Source organism: Phyllostomus discolor, chromosome 2, assembly GCF_004126475.2.
Source record: "Phyllostomus discolor isolate MPI-MPIP mPhyDis1 chromosome 2, mPhyDis1.pri.v3, whole genome shotgun sequence".
NCBI classification, from domain to species: Eukaryota; Metazoa; Chordata; class Mammalia; order Chiroptera; family Phyllostomidae; genus Phyllostomus; species Phyllostomus discolor.
The window spans coordinates 26,581,180-26,597,996 of NC_040904.2; the positions used below are offsets into that span (position 1 = coordinate 26,581,180).

General features: G+C 38.9%; 1 long non-coding RNA gene across 5 annotated transcripts in view; it reads left to right on the plus strand.

The window, feature by feature from the left end:
* The window catches only part of LOC118498794, a 46,424-nt gene that overhangs the window by 18,517 nt on the left and 11,090 nt on the right, over window positions 1–16,817 (plus strand). For 4 of the 5 annotated variants that reach the window (XR_004901259.1, XR_004901258.1, XR_004901260.1 and 1 more), the window contains 2 exons: window positions 6,874–7,086; window positions 7,223–7,302. This is a non-coding gene — a long non-coding RNA (uncharacterized LOC118498794). Of the gene's footprint in view, window positions 1–6,873; window positions 7,087–7,222; window positions 7,303–12,843; window positions 15,729–16,817 lie in introns of those variants that run through there. The other variant, XR_004901261.1, reaches the window with a different exon arrangement.

Below are 16,817 nucleotides of genomic sequence, written 5' to 3' on the forward strand. Positions count from 1 at the left end.
GGTTTTTCTTTCTGGTGACTACTGTGTCAGCAAGTGAAAGTCACCTGGCAGGTGCTGGGCCTGTCTAATTCTGACAGCTAGAGCTAGTTATGAGGAAGGTTGCCAAACTAAGGTAGTGTCCTTAGTATTCTCATTCAGAAATAAATTGTAGGAAAAGTGCAAAGGTTGTTCTTTAATGTTGTAGTGTACTTCTATAGCATATATATTTTACTTCTTAACCAAGCAATTTTATATTGAAAAGCAAAAATCATGTTCACTTTTACCTAATCACTACATTATTATTATTATTATTATTATTATATTAGTATTATTATTACCACCATAGGAAAGAGAGGGAGCATCTCACATATTTTAACTGAAGCCTCTTGAACTTCTCCCCAAGTCTATTTCTAGTTGTTCCTTTTATCTGTAAATGGTAATTCTGCCTACCCAGTTGATCATGCCAGAAACCTAGTTATCATGCTTGAAAATTCCATCTGCCTGTGAAGGGTACTTCATGTCCAATAAGTGACCTTTCTTTCTACGCTCAAAATATTTTGAACTTATTCACTTCTCTTTATCTGCATTGCCACTGCCCTCATCTAGGCCACTGTTGTGTCTCTCTGGACAACTGTGAAAACTTTCTCACTGATCACCCCATGTCCACACTTGCTGCTTCTCCAATCCCATCCCATCCTCAATAGCTATGAGAGTGATGGTTTAAAGGGAAATCACATTATATCATTTGTCATAGCCCAGACTGCTGTAACAAACTACTACAGACTGGGTAGCTTATAAATGACAGAAACTTATTGCTCACAGTTCTGGAGTCTGGGAAGTCCAAGATTAAGGTGCCAGCAGATTCAGCTTCTGGTGAGATCCACCTTCTTTGTAGCCAGTGCCTTCTCACTGTGTCCTCACATGGCTAAAGAGTTAGGGATCTCTCTGGAGCCTTTTGTATAACACTCCATTCATTAAGGGTCTGCAGTATGACCTAATCATCTCCCCAAAGCCCTACCTTCTAATACCATCTTTGGGGGTTAGGATTCAACATAAGAATTTTGAAGGAGCGGGGGACACAGACATTCAGATTTCTCTGTTTAAAAGTTTCAGTGGCTTCTCATTACTCATCCTTAACCTGGTCTACCAGGTCCTTCCTGATTGCTACTGTCATTTTGAGCTCTTGGTCACCATGCCCCAGCAATACTGGGCTCCCTTTGCCTTCATTGCACCTCAAACTCCTTCCCATCTCAGGTCCTTCTTGCATGTTGTTTTCTCTGCTGCCCTGTCCTTTCTCCACCTCTTGGTGGGGACACCCATCCTTCAGGTCTTAGCTTGAATGTCACTTTTTCTTTAGTCCTGATTCTGTGGGCTAGATTGGACTCTCCAGGTTTATTTTTCTCAAAGTACTCTATTCTTGTCCTTCATAACCGTCACCAGTAATAATTATATGGTTATTTGTGCAGTTATTTATTCACTGTCCTTCTTTCTCACTATTACAATTGCCATGAGAGCAGAGACCACACCTGTTTTTCTTCACATTGTATTCCAAGCACTTCCTAGCACAGCAACTGCTGTATAAATATTTGTTGAAGACAACTGACAGCAGATAGTCACTAAAACACAGCATAATTAAGCTTTAGTTTATGGGAGTTTGGGTATTAAAGTGCATCTTTTATCAACTCAATCTGTAAGAAATGGGTCAATTAGTTATTTTTTCTGAGCTTCAATAACCATATACTATGGTCTAGTCAGTTTTGTGCACGTTAAATATCCCCAAATTGTTGAGTTGAATACAGATGCTTTTTTCTTTCTTTCTTTTTTAAAGCAATCACAGAATCTATCCTGTCTGGCCTTTCGCTGGAAGGTTTCTTGCATCTCTGAGAAGAGGACCCTCACCACGCACTTCTCTCTTGCTGTGGGGCCTGCCAGCGTGTTTTCCTCTGCTGTTGCTGACCTCCCTGGGCAGCACTATCTGACAGTCCTGGAGGCACCTTGTCTTGTGCTTAGACTCTACCGAGACATCCAGTTACTGCTTCCATGTCTGCTTGGTTCTCAGGCGTAAGTCCACATGCTTCTTGCCAGTGATGTTGGTGCAGTTGCTGCTCATGACTTCCATTGACCAGTCTTTTTCTTTTTCCTCCTAAGTAATGGGGAACTTTATTCTTTTGTTTTTTAATTATTTTATTGTTGTTCAGTTACAGTTGTCTGCATTTACCTCCTACCACTCCCCCCACCCACCCCAGCCAAACCTACCTCCCTCTCTTGCTTCCACCCCTCCTTGGTTTTGTCCATGCATCCTTTATAGTTGTCCCTGAAAACGCTTCTGCCCATTATTGCCTCCCCACTCCCCTCTGGTTACTGACAGATTGTTCTTAATTTCAATGTCTCTGGTTATATTTTGCTTTCTTTTTTCTTTTGTTGATTAGGTTCCACTCAAAGGTGAGATCATATGGTATTTGTCCCTCACCACCTGGCTTATTTAACTTAGCATAATTCTCTCCAATTCCATCCATGCTGTCACAAAGGGTATAAGCTCCTTCTTTCTCTCTGCTGCATAGTATTCCATTGTGTAAATGTACCATAGTTTTTTTATCCACTCACTTACCAATGGGCACTTAGGTTGCTTCTAGCACTTGGCCATTGTAAATTGTGCTGCTACGAACATTGGGGTGCATAGGTTCTTTTGGATTGGTGTTTCAGGGTTCTTAGGGTATAATCCCAGCTGTGGAATTGCTGGGTCAAAAGGCAGTTCCATTTTTAGTTTTCTCAGGAAATTGCATACTGTTTTCCACAGTGGCTGCACCAGTCTGCATTCCCACCAACAGTGCACTAGGGTTCCCTTTTCTCCACAACCTCTCCAGCACTTGTTTTTTATTGATTTCTTTATGATGGCCATTCTGACTGGTGTGAAGTGATATCTCATTGTGGTTTTAATTTGCATCTCTCTGATGGCTAGTGATGCTGAGCATCTCTTCATGTGTCCCTGGGCCCTCTGTATGTCCTCCTTGGAGAAGTATCTGTTCAAGTCTTTTGCCCACTTTTTAATTGTTTTTTTTTTGTCTTCCTAGAGTGAAGTTGTATGAGTTCTTTATATATTTTGGAGATCAAACCCTTGTCTGAGGTGTCATTGGCAAACACGCTAGAGGTGGGTACGAGGAAGGTTGCAAATATGTTTTGCAAATATGTATAGCAAATATGTTTTCCCATATAGCTGGTTCTCTTTTCATTTTAATGCTGTTTTCTTTAGCCATACAGAAGCTTTTTAATTTGATGAAGTCCCGTTTGTTTATTCTTTCCTTTATGTCCCTTGCTTTAGGGGACATATCAGTGAACATATTGCTGCATGGAATGTCTGAGATTTTCCCGCCAATGTTTTCCTCTAAGACTTTTATGGTGTTACAATTTATATTTAAGTCTTTTATCCACCTTGAATTTATTTTTGTGTATGGTGTAAGTTGGTGATTTAGTTTCATTTTTTTTGCATGTAACTGTCCAGAGCTCGCAACACCATTTGTTGAAGAGGCTATTTTTGCTCCATTTTATGCTTCTTCTCCCTTTGTCAAATATTAATTGACCGTAGAGACTTGGGTTTATTTCTGGGCTCTCTGTTTTGTTCCATTGGTCTATGTGTCTGTTCTTATGCCAGTAGCAGGCTGTTTTGATTACAGTTGCCTTGTAATACAGTTTGATATCAGGTATTGTGATCCTCTTACTTTGTTATTCTTCCTCAAAATTGCTGCAGCTACTTGGGTCATTTATGGTTCCATACAAATTTTTGAAATGTTTGTTCTGTATCTGTGAAATATGTCATTGGTACTTTAATAGGGATTGCATTGAATCTGTACATTGCTTTGGGTAGTATGGACATTTGGACGATGTTAATTCTTTCAATCCATGAGCATGGTACATGCTTCCATTTGTTTGTGTCTTCCTTAATTTTTTTCTTCAGTGTTGTGTAGTTTTCTGAGTACAGATCTTTTACATCCTTAGTTAGGTTTATTCCTAGGTACTTTATTTTTCTTGTTGCTGTTATCAAATGGGATTTTTTTCCTGATTTGTTTCTGATATTTCAATGTTAGTGTACAAAAATACCTTTGATTTCTGAATATTGAGTTTTTATCTTGCTGTTTTGCCAAATTCACTTGTTAGGTTGAGTAGTTTTTTGGTGGAGTCTATAGGATTTTCTATTTACAATATCATGTTATCTGCAAACAATGATGGTTTTGATCCCCCCTTTCTAATTTGTATGCCTTTTATTTCTTTTTCTTGTCTGATTGCTGTGGCCAGGACTTCCAGTACTATGTTGAATAGGAGTGGTGAAAGCATGCATCCTTATCTTGTTCCTGATCTTTGTGGGAAAGCTCTAAGTTTTTGCCCATTGAGTGTGTCCATCAGCCAGTCTTTACTTGTTCTCAGTGTCATGACATCTTACTATCTAGAAATTTATTTCTATTGAAAACAGAAATTTTGTTATTTCTATCTCTTCTAGATCATTTGAAAGCTGTAAACAAAAATAGTCTCAACACAGATTGTTTTTTACTGTGACATCTCCCCATAGTTTTTATCCCTAAGCCAGTTCCCTATTGTGTAGGACAGACTCCAAGGTGGGACTGTGATCTATACCTCCCAGTATTTTGTCCTTGTGCATTCCCCCTTTCTTGAGTGTGGGTGGGACCTATGACTTGCTTCTAATCAGAAGAACATAGCAAAGATGATGGGATGTACTTGGTCACATGGATGGGCTTACTTACTAAGATTATAACATCAGTCTTGCTGAGGGACCTTCTCTTACTGGCTTTAAAGAAGGAAGCTGCTGTGTTGTGAGCTTCCCTAAAGAGAGGACTGTGTATCAAAGAGCTGAGGGAGGCCTCCATCCAACAGCTAGCAAGAAATGGAGGATCTCAGTCCACAAGTGAGCAGATCCTTCCCAGTTGAGTCTTGGGTAAAAATCCGTCTCTGGTGAACATTGTGATTGCAGGGGACCCAGCTAAGCTGCACTGCAGCATCTAACTCACAAAAACTGAGGTAATAAATGTGTTTTGTTTTAAGTCACTAAGTTTATAGAATATTGTCAGGCAGCAATAGATAGTAAATACATCTATCCTTGACTAAAATATTTTACTGACATATTTTTCCCCATCCATTTATTAGTTTCTTTCGGCATAGAATTTGGTCAAAGCTTTTTTTTAAAAAAAGATTTTATTTATTTATTTTTAGAGAGGGAAGGGAGGGAGAAAGAGAGAGAGAGAAACATCAATGTGCGGTTGCTGGGGGTCATGGCCTGCAGCCCAGGCATGTACCCTGACTTGGAATTGAACCTGCGACACTTTGGTTCGCAGCCCGCCCTCAATCCACTGAGCCACGCCTGCCAGGGCTATGGTCAAAGCTTTTTGAGAAAATAGATATCATAGCTTCCTCTTTCTGCACCTAATTATTTACTTGCCAAAATGTCTAATCAACTATGACTTCTGCCTTAAGAATCTGCATAATTGTTTCTTCTGCCCTCAGGGATCAAATATATGTACATATTGAGTAATTGCTTTTATAACAGATTTGCCAGTGTCTGTCTTAAGGAAATAGGGCTGTAGCTATTTATTCCTTGATAACGTCTCTCTCACGAATAGGACCACTCCTATTCTAGCACAGTGTAATGTAACACAATGTCATTTGTTAAGAATGTACACCCTAAAGATATTTCTCAAATGGTGTGTGAATGTTTGGGTCCATACCATGTATATTATTGTATCAGTGGTATGTCTGAATTGGAATGTACCTGATTCTAAAAATAGCCATATGTATAGGGTAAGGTCTAGGTTAGTGCCATCCAGTAGAAATATAATGCTTACCATGTACTTACTTTTAAATTTTCTAGGAGCTACATTTAAAAAATGAAAGAAGCAGGTATAATTGATATTTAATAATATAATTTACTAAAAAAACATGATATCCAAAATAGTATGATTTGACATGCAATTAATATAATAAAATGAATGAGGTATTTTCCATTTTTAAAAAACTGACTCTTCAAAATTTCACATATTTTTTATGTTCACAGCAAATCTCAGTTTAGATTAGCCACGTTTCACATGCTCAGTTACTATATGGGCCTGTTGGCTAGTGCGTTGGACAGTACAGCTTTAGATAGTTACATGAGCATGTTAAATTACAGACATAAAGTAATCCACATAAAATTCAGCTTGATATGGCCAAATCCTTCTGGATTAAAAAGGAAATTATATATACACATGTAAATAGAAGAAGATCTAAGGTGTGGATCAAAGCAGAGAGCAGTGGTAGGTGCTATGGTTTAATAAGACATACAATCCTTCGTATGTACAGATTTTTACATTTACTACCTGCCCGAAAGAGTGATTCTTGTACATTTGATGTTGTGTGAATTTGAATCACCTTGGCTATAGGAGCAGCCCCTTGGTGGGTGTGCAAACCTGTCTGACTTCCCTGTGTCTTTATTTCTCAACCTATCTCATAAGCATTCATGTTCACTAAAATCCTGAAGGATTCACTTAATTTCTATCATTTATATTTGTGGCATCTCATGGGAGAAATCACATGCTTAGTGGAATATACAGACTTGAGGTCATATCCATACTCAGACTGAATCTTTCCCCAATGTCAGATTTTGATAGAGCTAGGAGGGGCTTATAAGACTAGACTGTGTTTCCTGCCTGACTCCATTTCAGCAAATCTCCCCAAAATGTTATGCCCCATTTATTGAAAGTTTTCATCATAGCACATTGCAATTTTTCTTTCTTTTCCAGATACTATTATGTTATCTTAATGTTATTTGTTGATATTGCTTAATGACCCAAAAAGAAAATTCTTTCTCTTAATCTAATAAGTGATTCCTTTCAAAAACTTTCTCTTTTAAAGTTCTGTGAAGGAAAAATGAAGGACCTTTACCTGAAGACATATAAGTACTGTTCCATCAGACAACTAATTCTTAGTCATAAATGGCTAGAGTGTTTCTCAAGGATTGTCTGACTCATGGCTCCACCTCCTTCTCCTTGATGTTGATCGAGAAGAGCCATATTATGAATATCCCTTAACTAGTAAGTATGGGGATGCTTATTATATCATAAGTATGTTTTAAATATTTCATAATTTATAAAAATTGATTGATTTTTAGAGAGAGAGAGGAAGAGGTGGAGAGAGAGAGAGAGAAGGAAAGAGACATTGACTTGTTCTACTCATTTATGCATTCATTGGTTGATTCTTATAGGTGCCCTAACCAGGAATCGAACCTGCATTCTTTTCTGACATGATGAAATTAAGAAACAGAGAAGTTCAGTGGCACTGCTAGTAAGTACAAGATAAGATTCAAACTTAGGTCTGCTCAACTTCAAAGCCTGTGATCTTTATGTTTTGACACTGCCTAAACTTGACATCTTCCTAAAACACGAGTGGAACTTGTTTCTTTCTTATCACACACTTTCAGTGGCTTCCCAGTGCATTCCTCGGGCAAATGATGTGTCCATTCCTTTCTTCACCCTGCTCCCATTAGCATTTTCATGCACACCGTATCCTTATCTCACTGGGTGATTACCATTTTCCCAAACTTGCCATGCTTATTCATGTTTTCATGCCTCTGCCATGCTGTTTCCTCAACTTGAAGTGCACTTTTTTTCGCTTTTCTTTTTTCTCTAAAATGCTAATCACCTTGTCAAAACCACGCTCAAATGAGTTTTTTTCCAGGGAACGCTTTCTTGTTATACCCAAGATAAATTGTTTCTTCTTTACTCTTACAGCACAATGCTTATTATGGATAGCTTTTACATCATTCTGTTTTAATGAGTACTTTTCTATGTATCTGTCTGTAAATACCTGGAAGGCAGGGATCACTCCTTATTTATACTCTGCCCTACTTAAAAAAATTGAGGCAATTGGCAACTTTCTCTTTTTAGCTCTGTATTTTCTAGAATATATCACAGTTTTATATATATAGAATATATAGGATATATATAGAATATATAGCAGTTTTTAGAAAATGTATACACACACGAATACTCAATAAAATTGACTGAATACATGGATAAGTGAATGAATAAATACATGACAAAATATTTGTGGTATATATTTTTTCCTGACTATGTCCATTGTGGGAAGTTTGGAAAATACAGGGGAAGAAAAGTAATTCATATTCCTACCACAGAGATTTTGGATAATATCCCTCTTCCTTAGCTGATGTTGGGAAATGGCTTAGAAAATTACCAATACGTGTTATTTGGTATAATGTGGACTTAATGGGCAAAAGGCCACAGTTGCACAGATCCCTGTCCCCTCAGGGAAGTGGATGTGTATCAGTAAGACTAGAGACATCAAGGACTGTATAGACATTTTTATGCATGGGTATAAATTCAAAAGCTACAAAAGAGTATGTAGTGAAAAGTAAATCTCCCTCCACTCTTGTCTTCCAGTCACCCAATTCCCCTTCCCAGAGCCAACCATCGTTACCAATTTGCAGGTTTAAAAAGTTGATTATTCCAAGTGATACTTAATTTCAAAATTTATTTTATACATTACTCTTATATCTTAGACAAAAGCTGCTGTTAAAAATCTAATATATAAAAAAACACTCATTTAGCTAGAATTATCAGTTAATTGATTTTGTGAACTAGCAATTCTTTTTAAACAGAGGTGAATGAACAGTCTTCAGCTGCAGTACACATGCTGTCTTTGTCCATTGTGGTGACTTTTGCTTCTATAGTGGCTTATAGTAAGACTTCTGGAGGGAAGAAAGTCACGTAACTAGGATAGTTCACACCTTCAAAACTATCGCCAAATCATTTCTTTGTTTTCCATATCGGCTCCCTCTTATATGCGGCCATTTTATTTTTACTTAAGTATAGTTGGCATACAATATTATATAGTTTCAGGTGTACAACATAGTGATTTGACATTTATATACTTCCTGATGTGATCACCACAGTAAGTCTAGTAACCATCTGTCACCATGCAGTTATCACAATATTATCGTCCATATTTCCCTCTACTTTTTCATCCTTCTTCACACCCCCCTCCCTTCTGACAACCATGATGTGGTTGGGCCTCTCTCCTGCTGTGTCATCAGTGACTGCACAGCCACCAAGCTCAGTTCCTTGGCTTTCCAACATGCTGTAAACTAACCAATACCCTGTAATAAATCCCTTTCTGCTTACACTAGTGAGAGTGTACTCTGCGATCCCTAATTTGTACTCCAGTATGTTTCTAAACTAGTCAGTTGCAAGGGGAACAGGATTTCCCAATTTCAGGGAGGGGATGGATGTTTGAGAATCAGACACAATAACTCTTACCACTGAAGTTTGGTATCCACCTCCTCTGCTACTGCTTTTGTTCAGAGCACCAGGACTTCTCCAGTGTAACTTCTTGGCAGCATTTGACCCTGATGTCCACCTAACACTTTTCAAAAACTCTCCCTTCTTTGAGCCTCAGTTTGCAAAATCTTCTGATTTCCTTCTTTTTCCTTTGTTCCTTCTCAGTATCCATTGAGGGACCTTTGTTCTCTGCTGCTGGTCATTTAAAGATGAGTATTCCTCAGCGTTCTCTACCAAATCTACTTCTCTTTTTATTCAATATATTATTCAGAAGTGATTTTAGGTTTTTCTACTCCCATGGCCTTCATTAATATTTGTATAATTCTGACTTCCAAGAAGTTTATTTCTTCAGGACAGTTACCTCTCCTAAACACCAGTTGCATTCTAAATTATCTCTACTGCAGTGGCTCATAAGCATTTTAAACATAGGACTGGCAAAATGGAACTCATTAGCTTCCTCTTCTCACTTCATTGATGTCTCTGAAACTAGCACAGTTCTTCGTTTTATTCCCTGTCCTGGTAAATGACATCACTCTGCAGGATTGCTCAAACTAGAAACTGGGTGTCAACCTTCAGTCTTCACTCTCCTTTGTCTAGCCAACCAATCTTTAAGTCCCACCATTTATAGTCCCCAAATACCTCTCAGTTCATCTCTACTGCCTTACTTCTAGATACCATCATCTCCAGACTGTTAACCGCAGCAGCCTCCTAACCAGTCTCTCCTTCCAATCTTCCCTCCTTCTAATTCATTCTTTACATCGAAGATAGACTAGTACATTCAGAACATGGAACATGATCTGGCTTTTCCCTGTCTGTGGAATAACATCTTAACCCCCTTCACAGGGCTTGCAGGGCTTCCCATGGTTGGCTTCTGTAGCATCATTTATTGCACTCCGTGCTTCCTCTCCAGCACACTTCATGTCCAGCTGTACTCAGGCTGAGAATGGGGCATATTCTCAGATTCTAGAATACATCCTACTTTCTTTGAACTGTGGAACAGCATGCTCTAAAAGGACTGACTCTAACTTAGGTTTTATTTTCTTCAGCAAGTCTTTCCCTTCTGGGTTGGTGCCTCTGCTTTGTTCTCCAATAGCAGGGAAGTACCTTTTACTTCCTCACAATGCATTTGTGATATGCAATTGTAACTCCTGATTTTCTGCTCTGTCTTGCCCCAATATACCTTACTCTGTGGAAGCAAGTGCTATGACTATTTCGTTCATTGTTAATGACCCTGTCACCTAGCATAGTACTAGCACTTAAGTATCTATGAAATGAATGAACAGTTGACATAATTAATAAGGTTGTATATGATAAGGGAGTAATAAACAATTAATTGTTCACTAATTACTGCATAGTGACCATGGTTATCAACAGAGTTACCTAAATCTAAATCATGGTTGCTGAAACCTCTTTGCCTATATTGGTGATACAGGCGGTTTGTTTCTCAATACCGTTACCAACTTAAGTGTTTTATTGTAGTTTGACTTAAAAGAAAATGTAAAAATCTTAAATCTAAAGCTTGATAGGTGTTTTTACGCATACATTCACCTGGGTAGCCACTATTCAGATCAATACGTAGACATTTCCAGCACCCCAGAAGGCTCCCTCATCCCACCTCCAGTCGGTGTCCTCTGGTCACTACAGACTTGTTTGCCTGATCTTGAACTCTACATAATGAGGTGGCTTCTTTTACTCATCATCATGTTGGTGAGTTTTATTCTTTTTCATTGCTGTATTCATCTCATTGTATGACTACCCATACAATGTTCTTTACCCATTTTTACTCTCAAAAGACATTTGGGTTGTTTCAAGCTTGGGCTGTTATGAATAAAGCTATTGTAAATATTCTTATATGTACATTGGGTGGACATAAGCCCTAATTTATACTGTGGGGTATAGCCAGGAGATACTTTGTTTTATCACAGGATATGCTTAAATTTAGCTTAAGTACATATATTACCAAATGTTTTATCTAAGTCATTATACCAGTTTATACTTGCAGCAATAAATGTATGAGAGTTACAGTTGCTCCACATCCTTGATATTATTTTTTAGTATCTTTTAATAATTTATAAAATTTCACAATAATCTGAAATGAAAACTAAAATTATTATAATAGCATAAAAGCATTCAAAACAGGCTTCTTAAGGCAGGTTAGTTTTTCAGGCATAAAATAATAAAAATGGCTGATATTTATGTGGCATGCACTGCCTTCCAGGTGTATTCTAGGCTCTGTAAGTAGGCTACCTCATTTAATCATCATGACAGATTTATGAAGTAGATACTGTTACCCCCATTTTAGGGATAAGAAATTTGTGGCATAAAGACACGTAGTAAATCATAGACTTTCAAAGAACTGGGTGAAAAACCTGTATAGACTAGTTAACATAACCCCTCACTGCACTGAACAAAGAAGCTGGCCCAGAAAGCAGGCTGCGTCTTAGGAAAGGAAGGTCACCCATTTTGTTAGGGGTAAAACCTGGACTGGAATCCAGATTTCCTAATAAATCAGCACTACACAAACTAGATAAAATTAACAGTAATCAAAACACACATTTTGAAAAAATACTTCATTCTCTTCAGCATTAGTTACTATGAATTTGGCTTATAGAATAGTTTTACCAAGCTCTAAAACAATTTTAAAACTGTCAAACAAGGTCATAAAAAAAAAAAGGATTCATGTTTTGTGGGGCCAAAAGTTTATACAGTTGTGAGAGGGAGATCATCAAGAAAAAGAACATAAAAATATTTTACTTAAATTTTTTTTATTTTAATTGTTCTAGTGCAGTTTTCTGCCTTTTACTCCCCAAAATATTTTACTTTTGCAAATGCTACAAAAACATGGGAACGTATTTTGAGTCCTGGCAGTGACCAGCCTCCCATTATGCAGATTTGTCCCAAGTGTCCCTGTCCCCTGGTGTTCCTGTCCTTGTGTGAGTCTTCTCCCACATGGTGTTGGGATTGGTCCGTGAGACCAACAGAATGTAGTAGAAGTGGTGTCACTTCAGAGGCTAGGTTATAAAAGACATTAGGGCTTTTACCTTTCTCTCTCTTGGATCATTCACTCTGGGGAACCCAGCCTCTACGTTAGGAAACCCTGAGGCAGCCCTGTGGGGAAGCCCATGTGCTGACACACTGAAGTCTCCAGCCCACGGCCATGTGAGTGAGTCATGTTGGAAGTGGATCCTCTGGCTCTGGTCAAGCCTTAAATAACTGCACCCTCAGCAGCAGTGTTGTCAGATAGTCTGACCGGAACCACCAGAGAAGCTGCTCCCAGATCCCAGGCTCAGAAACTGAGATAATAAGGTTATTGTTCTAAGCTGATAAATTTTGGAGTAAATTGCTGTATGGAAATTGGTAACTAATACAGGTCCCTCACAGGACATTGGCAGAGGCCCATGCAAGTGAGAAGGCTAGAAGTTTGGGCTTTATGATACATTGGTCTCTGTGTATGTTAATGGCTAAGCTAGATTATTGCAGCAGAGACAGCTGGTTTTCCACCGAAGTTTGTTTTTTCTTTCTTCCACAGACAGTGTAACCACATTATGCCTGTCCAGTTATGAGCTACACTGCCCACCCCTGTGCAGCCGCGTGTTTTGTGTGACTAAACTCTAGTTAATGGAATGCAGCAGCAGTACCATGTGCCCTCCTGGACTGTGCTTTCAAGGGAATGGGCGTTGTGCTCCTTCCTTCTCATGGGCCAGGATGGGGATAAGCAGAGTGACTTTAGAAGACGAGTGTTGAACATGACAGAAATCCTGTCTGGCTGAGTCTCTGAATGACTTCATGCAGCAGAGCCTCTACCCCTCCAGGCTGGGACACCCCTCTGAAACATTTTGTTAGAAATAGGCTTCTATTGTGTTTGAGTGATGACCTCTTAAGGGCTATGTGTTAAAACAAGTAAGCTTACCCTAACTACTGTAATTAGTTATGTTCCTCAAATTTAGGTGCCTAATTATTTGTTTCCTTATATATTTACTTTTCTGTAAAATTTCAAATATATAAAAGTGTGGGCAATCGTATAATATAGCCTTGTACATCACTTAATACATCACTTAAATTTCTACCTTTGTGTTAAAAAGCAGTTCCTACCTTCATGCATTTGTGCCATTTCTTACACAGGTGTGGCCATTCTTATGTCATCCGTATCCTCTTTCTCCTCCGATCCTTTCTGGATATTTTTAAAGCAAAGCTCAGAGTCTCAAACACCATATCATTTCATTGCGTGCATTAAAAATGTTATGTAAGAAACCTCCTCCACTTTGCCTGGAACTCAGTGCTTTTTATGGAACTGTGGCTGAAAAAAGGCCAGTTCCCATCACTTGACAACACATGACGAAGACAGTGTGAGAGGCACAAACTCTCCAAAGAATGTCTCAGAACCCACCTTCAACACATTCAAGCTGGAAGTTGTGAGCTTACAAAGGGGCCTGGCTGTGCCAGGCAGGCTGAGAGCATAGAGCGACCAGCATCAGGTCCAGAACTGCCACCAGACGACTTGGGTTCTAAGTGTCTGAACCTCTCTCAGCTACTGACTAGCTGTATGCCCTTCAACCATTCACTGAATTACTTCAGATCTTCATGTTTTCTCATTTATAAGATAGAAATAATACCCATTCTATCACTGGATTGATATGATAAAATCAGCTAAGGTTTTCTAAAATTATCAACTTTCTGTGATAATCAGTTTATAACATGAAAATAAATGTAAGCTAAGTTTTTAATTCTTATTTAATGTTTTCCTCTACAGTAGCATTTGTAGTCATTTAAGCTATAGGAATCTATTAAAATCTGTGTTATTGGTGGGAGTAATGATCTTTTGTAGGTAGTTTTTAGTTATGAGTCAGCAGCACCACTGTTCCCAAAAGGGAAAACGATGCTGCAGTCTGTATGTTGGGTATTGGACAGCACTGTGGCGGAGCTCCCGCACGGAGAAGCACAAATAGAATCTTCACCGAGTTTCTCCCTCAGTAGCTCAGCTCTGCACCCTCTCCGATATCCAGATTATGCTCTGGACAGTTCTGGGTAATCTGGGATACGGAGATTTCCAGGTAGTAATGACTTCCGTCACACATCAAAATGTCTCCTTCTGCATAACTGAGCTCAATTCCAGTGGGTCGCACTGCTGAGCAAAGTAGGTGTTGATGGGACAAGTCCAGGCCACGTGTTTGGCTCCGGGCTCCAGGCTCTGACATTGTGGCTCCTGCTTGACAGCCTCTGACCTCTCACTTGGCCTTCCTGAGCTTTCACCTTGATCTCTGTTTTCTCTCTTCATTTACAATATTTCAGTAACACCATTGTGTTTAAAAAGGAAGTATACAATAACTCCTGTGAAAAATGAATAGATATTTTTCCCTCTCCTACTGAATCTGAATACAATGTTTCTCCTTTCTGGTTTCTGGATTTTAATTACATTGTAAGTCCCTGCTAAGTTAGAACCTGTCTGTTCTTTTAACATTTAATTTTAGAATAGTTTTAGATTTACAAGAAAGTTGCAAAAAGAACACCGAGAGTTCTTATCTGCCCTTCACCCCATTTCCCCTGCTGTGAGCATCTCACATTACCAGGCTACTTGTGTCATAGCTAAGGAACCAACACTGGTACAGTGCTGGTAGCTAAACTAACTCTGGACTTCATTTGGATTTCAGTAGTTTTTCTACTAATGTCCTTTTTCTGTGCCAGGATCCCATCCAGAATACCACATTACACTTGTCATCATGTCTTCTTGGCCCTTCTCTGATCTGTGACAATTTTTTAGGCTTTCCTTATTTTTTATAATTTTTTACTCTTTTGAGGAGTGCTAGTTTTCATGCCAGTTTTGAGAAGTACTAGTCACAGGTACTAGGTATTTTGTAACATGCATCTCAATTTGATTTTTTTTCTGGTTAGACTGGGGTTAGGGGTTTTGGGGAGGATGGCCACAGGAGCGAAGTACCATTCTCATCACATTGCATCAGGGGTATCTGCTGGCAATATGACTCATTACTGGTTGTGTTACCCTTGACTACTTAGTTTAGGTAGTGTTCTCCAGCTTTCTTCACTACAAAGTAACTTTTCCCCTTTCCCACATTCTGCTCTTTAGAAGAAAATGTCTAAACTCAGCCCATAGCTATGCGGGGGAAGAGGGATTAAGCTCCACCTCTTGGAGCAAGAGTATCTACAAAAATAATTTGAATGTCTAACAGAAAGAAGATTTGTTTTTGTCTCCCGTTTATTTTTTCAATTATGTATATCAATATGGATTTCTGGACATTTATAGGTGATGAGGTTAACACAGGAACTTTGTAAATGCGCGAGTGTGGCCTACAAGCATGGAGTTTCCGATGTGGCTGGTCTGCAGTGGGGCCGCAGCGTGTGTGCTCTTTTTACTTTCTCTAAATTCTGCCCTCCTGCCTAAGTTGAAGATCGGCACTTTTTAAAAAAAGATTATTTATTTATTTATTTTTAGAGAGGGGAAGGGAGGGAGAGAGAGGGAGGGAAATATCAATGTGTGGTTGCCTCTGGAGCACCCCCAACTGGTGAACTGGCCTGCAACCCAGGCATGTGCCCTGAATGGGAATCGAACTGGTGACCCTTTGGTTCACAGGCCAGTGCTCAATCCACTAAGCCACACCAGCCAGGGTGAGGACCACTACTTGTTATTTTAACTTCATAGGACAGATTTGATCATAATCAGTTCATGGCATGTTATCATCATTGGTCCGTGCAATGCCCCTCTCTAATTTTGTTAATTCTATTTTGTCATCTCACTCCACGTCCATTTTCACTGTTCCCAAAGAACACCATTCTAATGTATTAAATGAGTGTCTTCTCTTTGTATGTGCCTTTGTACAGTGTTTTGTTTTCTGTACATGTATGTCTCAATTATAAAAACAGCACTTTATAACACAGACCATTCTGTTTTTTTTTTAAGTTTTAAAACATTAACATTTTTGGGAGCAGTTTTAGGTTTACAGAAAAATTGAGTGGAAGATACAGAAAGATCCTATATACACCTCTCCTCCCCACCCTGGTTTCCCCTATTATTATCACCCCGCATTAGAGACTAACTTTTGAAGTCTAGCTATCTTAGAAATGAAGAATAGGACAGTGCCGTGTGATAAGGGAACCTTTTGCCCCCCCCCCCCATAACAGTGCTTTTCTATGAATGGAAATAAAAAGGATGACTTAGGATGTGGAGATAGATACCATGAGACTACAGACTCTTCATGAAAACAGAGGCGGGCCATTTAACATTTTCTTCTGATTTTAAAACTCTTGACTCATCTTTGGACAGAAATAGGGGTCATTACAAATATCATTGCGAGATTTCAAGTTTTGTGATTTCACACTTGAGAGAACTAGTTTCAAAGTAAGTTCTTGACTCATTTTTTTTTTTAATTAAATTGAAAATAAAACTGTGTCCAAGAGGAAGGGTCAGCAGCTGAAGGGAGATGGTCGAAGTTTTTCTGACGGTGACTGTCATGGGAAGATAGCACAGGCCACTAAGACACCCACAGGGAA